The sequence below is a fragment of the Bos grunniens genome, chromosome 16, assembly GCF_055505025.1.
Source record: "Bos grunniens cultivar Pamir isolate PY7600 chromosome 16, Bosgru_T2T1.0, whole genome shotgun sequence".
NCBI lineage: Eukaryota > Metazoa > Chordata > Mammalia > Artiodactyla > Bovidae > Bos > Bos grunniens.
The window spans coordinates 43729100-43735748 of record NC_141180.1 but is presented as its reverse complement, the minus strand read 5'-3'; positions in this window follow the sequence as shown (position 1 = coordinate 43735748).

Here is a 6649-nt window from a genome sequence, read left to right as displayed (position 1 = left end):
AAGAATCCACCTGCCAATGCAGGGAACATGAGTTCAGTCTCTGGTCCTGGAAGATCCCACATGCCATGGTGCAACTAAGCCCATGCACCACAACTACTGAAGCCCACGAGCCCTAGAGCCTGTGCTCCACAATAAGAGAAGCCACTTCAATGAGAAGCCTGCGCATCGCAACGAGAGAGTAGCCCCAGTCACCCCAACTAAAGAAAGCCCATGCTCAGCAGTGAAGACCCAGCACAACCAAAAATAAATACATATATATTTTTTAAAAAATAGCTGTGTGTAACAAGGACTTAATTTCCAAAATATACAAATAGCTCAAACAACTCAATACCAAAAACAAACAACACAATTTTAAAAATGGACAGAAGACCTAAATAGACATTTCTCCAAAGACATACCAATGTCTAATAGCCACCTGAAAAGATGCTCAACACTACTAATTATCAGAGAAATACAAATCAAAACTACAATGAGGTATCTCCCCATACCAGTCAGAAGGGCCATCACTAAAAAGTCCACAAACAATAAATGCTGGAGATGGTGTGAAGAACCGGAACACCCCTCCACTGTTGGTGGGAATGTAAATCGGTGCAGTCACTATGGAAAACAGAATGGAGGTTCCTTAAAAACACTAAAAATAGAAGTACCATATGATCCTGAGCATACATCCAGAGAAAACTCTAATTTGAAAAGATACGTGCACCCCAGAGTTCATAGAAGTACTATTTACAATAGCCAAGGCATCAACCTGAATGTACATTGACAGAATGGACAAAGAAGATGTGATATATATATATATATATATATATATATATATATACACACACATATATACTCAGTAGAATATTACTCAGCCACAAAAAGAATGAAATAATGCCATTTGCAGCAACATGGATAGAACTAGAGATTATATTAAGTAAAGTAAATCAGGCAGAGAAAGACAAATATCATATATCACTTACACATGAAATTTAAAGTATGATACAAATGGATTTATTTACAAAACAGAAACAGACTCACAGACACAGAAGACAAAGGGGGAAGGATAAATTAGGTTTTTGGGATTAGCAGATACAAACTACTATATAAAAAATAAACAACAAGGTCCTACTGTATAGCACAGGGAGCTATATTCAATATCTTATAATGAAAAAGAATATATATACATACATATATATGTATAACTGAATCACTTGGCTGTACAGCAGAAACTAACACATTTAAAATAAATAATATAAAAAATAACACATTAAACTAACATTTAAAATAAATAAAATAAATTTTAAAATAAATAAAAGGAGCTATGTGTCCAATGTTGAAGAAAAAAGGTAATAAAAATTACTTAAAATAGATTTAATTTGAAGTACTAATGCTGAGCTGCTTGGGTAGGCTGAAAGAATGTGGCCATTCCCCAGTTCATGCCAAAATCACCCAAGAAAGTGACCTTGAGAGGCCAGGCTGTGTCTCTTTATCTCAGCATCCTTAGAACACACCCCTATATATGGAGGATGACAGATGCTCAAAGTGGTTGCTTTTTTAATTTTAGTTACACGGGCATGTTTAGGGTAAAGAGCAGCCAGCAGCATAAGACTGTGGTCTTTAGTTAACTGATAAATGTCTACTGAAAAGTCACTATTGTAAAAAATGTTACCAGGGGCCAAGTCCTGCCCTGAGGAACCCAGCATCTGGAGGGGAGGGAGAAGAACATCTCTAACTGCTTGTGGAGGCAGTGTGAACTCTGGCATGCCAAGTGTGCAAGCCCAGAGGTACTGCAGTCCAGAAGAGAGAGGGGCCACTTGACAAAGGGCAGCAGAATTTACAGATAAAATAAATCTTGAGTGAGGTCTAGTTAGGAACCAGAAGGTGAGTTAACTATCTAAGACATAGATATGGAAGTCAGGGATATCAGACAGGCATACGGGCTTAGCAGAGAATCAGCAATGAATAGGCACAGAATATCTTTAAACTCCAGACTAACACATGTGAAGTTTACTTGGTAGTTTCTGGGAAAGCTTGAGCAAGAGAGGATAGAATTACAGTGATATTCTGGGAAGATTAGCGCTCCTAGGGGTTAAGGAGTGGAAAGAAACGGAAGCAGGGAGACAGGTCAATAGATGTAATCACTCAAGCATGATAATGAGGGTGGAGCCAGGAAGATTCCAAAGTGAAACAGAATTAGATTTTGGTCTCTGACTAGCTGGGGTCCAGGGACAGAAAGGGAAATGCAAGGGAGTATAACAAAGCATTCAGAAAAGAAAGACACAAAGACGCTGGTTAAAAATGGTTTATGCAAATATTCTTTTTTTTTTTCAAAGATCTTGTAGGAAAGTCCCTCCTTTGTTATATTTCCTCTACATGAACATTTCTCCTTTATTCTTAATTTAGGACTAAGTCAAGGATATGACAAAATGACTTTGGATTCACTACGACAAGTGGTGGAGTCTGAGAATGGAAAAAGTCCCCAGACTAAAGAGCTCTTAGAGAGAGAGACGTGGGTTTGAATCAATTCTGAACCCTTAAGGGAAGTGAAGTCACTCCGTCGTGTCCAACTCTTTGAGACCCCATGTACTGTAGCCTGCCAAGCTCCTCCATCCATGGGATTTTTCCAGGCAAGAATACTAGAGTGGGTTGCCATTTCCTTCTCCAAGGGATCTTCCTAACCCAGGGATCAAAACCAGGTCTCCTTCATTCCAGGCAGACTCTTTACCCTCTAAGCCACCAGGGAATCCTTAATTGAAATCAATCTGTGTTTAGTTTCCACAAAGCAGTTTTGACAGAAACCCTCTTGCAGACTGGCCTCCTGTCTTGGTGTGCTGGGACCTGTCCATTGGGTTCACCTTTGATTACACAGTCAGTTTCATATGGATTTAGAGTTAACAGGCAGGAGGCAAGTTTGATGATACACATGAGACATGCACAGTTGTGCTAATTACTTCTGAAGCACTGTGTGAATGTTCTCGAGAAATCAGTGTATCTTTAGAAAGCGTATACCTGAGGAGTAGTTTCCAAACTTTTTTGTTATGAGGAACATTCATTAATGTTTAAAAACTGCAGGATGGTAGTTATTTTCACTATCCACTAATTGAAAAAAATACAGATGTATATATGGATGTAAAAAATAAAGGTTCCTTACTCAGAAGGAATTTAAGGCCCAGAAGTTAGAAACTACTATTTGTTCCTACACAGCAATGTGTTTAAAGAGCCCCACTTTATAGATATCAGGCCTCTCATCTTCATCAAAGAGTATATTCAACCACAGTCCTCATGCAAAAACACCTATGTATGATTTCATGGACCTGTATAGAATACAATTAATCAGTTCTATTACACATGGAACATGTATAGAAATAGATCATAGAATACAAAGCAAGTGTTAATAAGTTTTGAAAAATCAGAATTATACAGAAAAAAAGCCTTTTCAAAGTTAAGAAGACAAACTTTTAAAATCCCAGTATGCTTAATAATGTGAAAGTATTTAAACAACTCTTAAGTCAAAAAAATCTCAGAGAATTTTGAATTGTTATTAATTGAATAATATTTAAGATACTACATATTGATATTTCTGGGTATAGCAAAAGAAATGTCAAGGAAATTTTATCATTTTATTGTTTATTTATTTGTTTTTTTTAAACCTTGAATGCATTTTATTTTTATATATATATATTTTTTTTACTTTACAATATTGTATTGGTTCTGCCACACATCAACATGAATCTGCCACGGGCATACACGTGTTCCCCATCCTGAACCCCCCTCCCACTTTCCTCTCTGTACTCTCCCTCCGGGTCATCCCAGTGCACCAGCCCCAAGGATCCTGTATCGAACCTGGACTGGCAATTCATTTCTTATATGATATTATACATGTTTCCATGCCATTCCCCCAAATCATCCTACCCTCTCCCTCTCTCACAGAGTCCAAAAGACTGTTCTATACATCTGTGTCTCTTTTGCTGTCTCGCATACAGGGTTATTGTTACCATCTTTCTAAATTCCATATATATGCGTTAGTATACTGTATTGGTGTTTTTCTTTCTGGCTTACTTCACTCTGCATAATAGGCTCCAGTTTCATCCACCTCATTAGAACTGATTCAAATGTATTCTTTTTAATGGCTGAGTAATACTCCATTGTGTATATGTACCACAGCTTTCTTATCCATTCATCTGCTGATGGACATATACATTGCTTCCATGTCCTGGCTATTATAAACAGTGCTGCAATGAACATTGGGGTACATGGGTCTCTTTCAATTCTGGTTTCCTCAGTGTGTATGCCCAGCAGTGGGATTGCTGGGTCATAAGACAGTTCTATTTCCAGTTTTTTAAGGAATCTCCACACTGTTCTCCATAGTGGCTGTACTAGTTTGCATTCCCACCAACAGTGTAAGAGGGTTCCCTTTTCTCCACACCCTCTCCAGCATTTATTGCTTATAGACTTTTGGATAGCAGTCATTGTGACTGGTGTGAACTAATCTCAAAAAAATACAAGCAACTCCTGCAGCTCAATTCCAGAAAAATAAATGACCCAATCAAAAAATGAGCCAAAGAACTAAACAGACATTTCTCCAAAGAAGACATACAGATGGCTAACAAACACATGAAAAGATGCTCAACATCACTCATTATCAGAGAAATGCAAATCAAAACCACAATGAGGTACCATTTCACACCAGTCAGAATGACTGCTATCCAAAAGTCTATTGTTTATTTTAGAAAAGTAAAATGACAAAAATTAAACACTTAAGAGTTAGAGGGAAAAAATTATATTCAATAGAATAAACCATAAGAAAGTAAAAAAGGAAAGTAATAAATTTGAGAAAAAATTAACATATAGAAAAAAGAACAATAGAGAATCAGTTCAGTTCAGCTGCTCAGTCACATCCAAGTCTTTGCAACCCCATGGACTGCAGCACACCAGCCTTCCCTGTCCCTTACCAACTCCCAGAGCTCACTCAAACTCATGTCTTTTGAGTCAGTGATGCCATCCAACCATCTCGTCCTCTGTCATCCCATTCTCCTCCCGCCTTCAGTCTTTCCCAGCATCAAGGTCTTTTCCAATGAGTCAGTTCTTCATATCAGGTTGCCAAAGTATTGGAGCTTCAGCATCAGTCCTTCCAGTGAACATTCAGGACTGATTTCCTTTGGGATTGACTGGTTGGATCTCCTTGCAGTCCAAGGAACTCTCAAGAGTCTTCTCCAACACCACAATTCAAAAAGCATCAATTCTTCAGCCCTCAGTCTTCTTTATGGTCCAACTCTCACATCTATACATAAGAATAACTAAAGAGCCTCTTGATGAAAGTGAAAGAGGAGAGTGAAAAAGTTGGCTTAAAGCTCAACATTCAGAAAACTAAGATCATGGCTTCCTTCCCATCACTTCATGGCAAATAGATGGGGAAACAGTGGATGACTTTATTTTGGGGGGCTCCAAAATCACTGCAGATGGTGATTGCAGCCATGAAATTAAAAGACGCTTACTCCTTGGAAGGAAAGTTATGACCAACCTAGACAGCATATTAAAAAGCAGACACATTAAAGTCCGTCTAGTCAAGGCTGTGGTTTTTCCTGTGATCGTGTATGGATGTGAGAGTTGGACTATAAGGAAAGCTGAGTGCCGAAGAATTGATGCTTTTGAACTGTGGTATTGGAGAAGACTCTTGAGAGTCCCTTGGACTGCAAGGAGATCCAACCAGTCCTTCCTAAAGGAGATCAGTCCTGGATGTTCATTGGAAGGACTGATGTTGAAGCTGAAACTCCAATACTTTGGCCTCCTAATGCAAAGAGCTGACTCATTTGAAAAGACCCTGATGCTGGGAAAGATTGAGGGCAGGAGGAGAAGGGGACGACAGAGGATGAGATGGCTGGATGGCATCACCGACTCAATGGACATGAGTTTGGGTAAACTCCGGGAGCTGGTGATGGACAGGAAGGCCTGGCATGCTGCGGTTCATGGGGTTGCAAAGAGTCAGACACGATTGAGAGACTGAACTGGAACTGGAATTGGAAAAACCACAGCTTTGACTATACGAACATTTGTCGGCAAAGTAATGTCTTCGCTTTTTAATACACTGTCTAGGAATAAACCTTAGTTCCATTGAAACCTTTCAGAGTCACACAGGGAAGGCTCTTTATCATGAAATACCAAATGTCACTAGATAGACGAGACTATGGGCAAAGGAAAGTGAAAATCTCATTACTTACCCTAAAAATTTTCGTATCCCTTGTCGTGGGTTAGGGGTTGTTTTGGTGGTGATTCTTTCCTGAATGCAACATGTGAACAGAAGGAAGAACCAAATTGCTAGAGTCAAGAGAAGGGTAATTGCAGAACTTTGCACAAAAGGGGAAGTAAAGAGTTGAGTCAGCTGGCAGAGAATAGGAACCTTGATGGGGAAGAACATAGATGTCTAGAGGATAACTTTATTAATTTTCCACAGTATGACTTCAATATAAAACCTTTTCCTTGCCTCATCTCTTTCTCATTAACTTATTATGGAGTTAGGTCTGTTTCAGATGTGTGGCAAAGAACACAGCACAGTCTTAGGGAGGCCAAGGGGTGGTGGGTAACACTCAGGGGACAGATTTATCAGAGCTAAAGTCATAAGATTAAACCTTAGTTTAATAAAATATTTCTTGAGGAAACTAAAATAGTA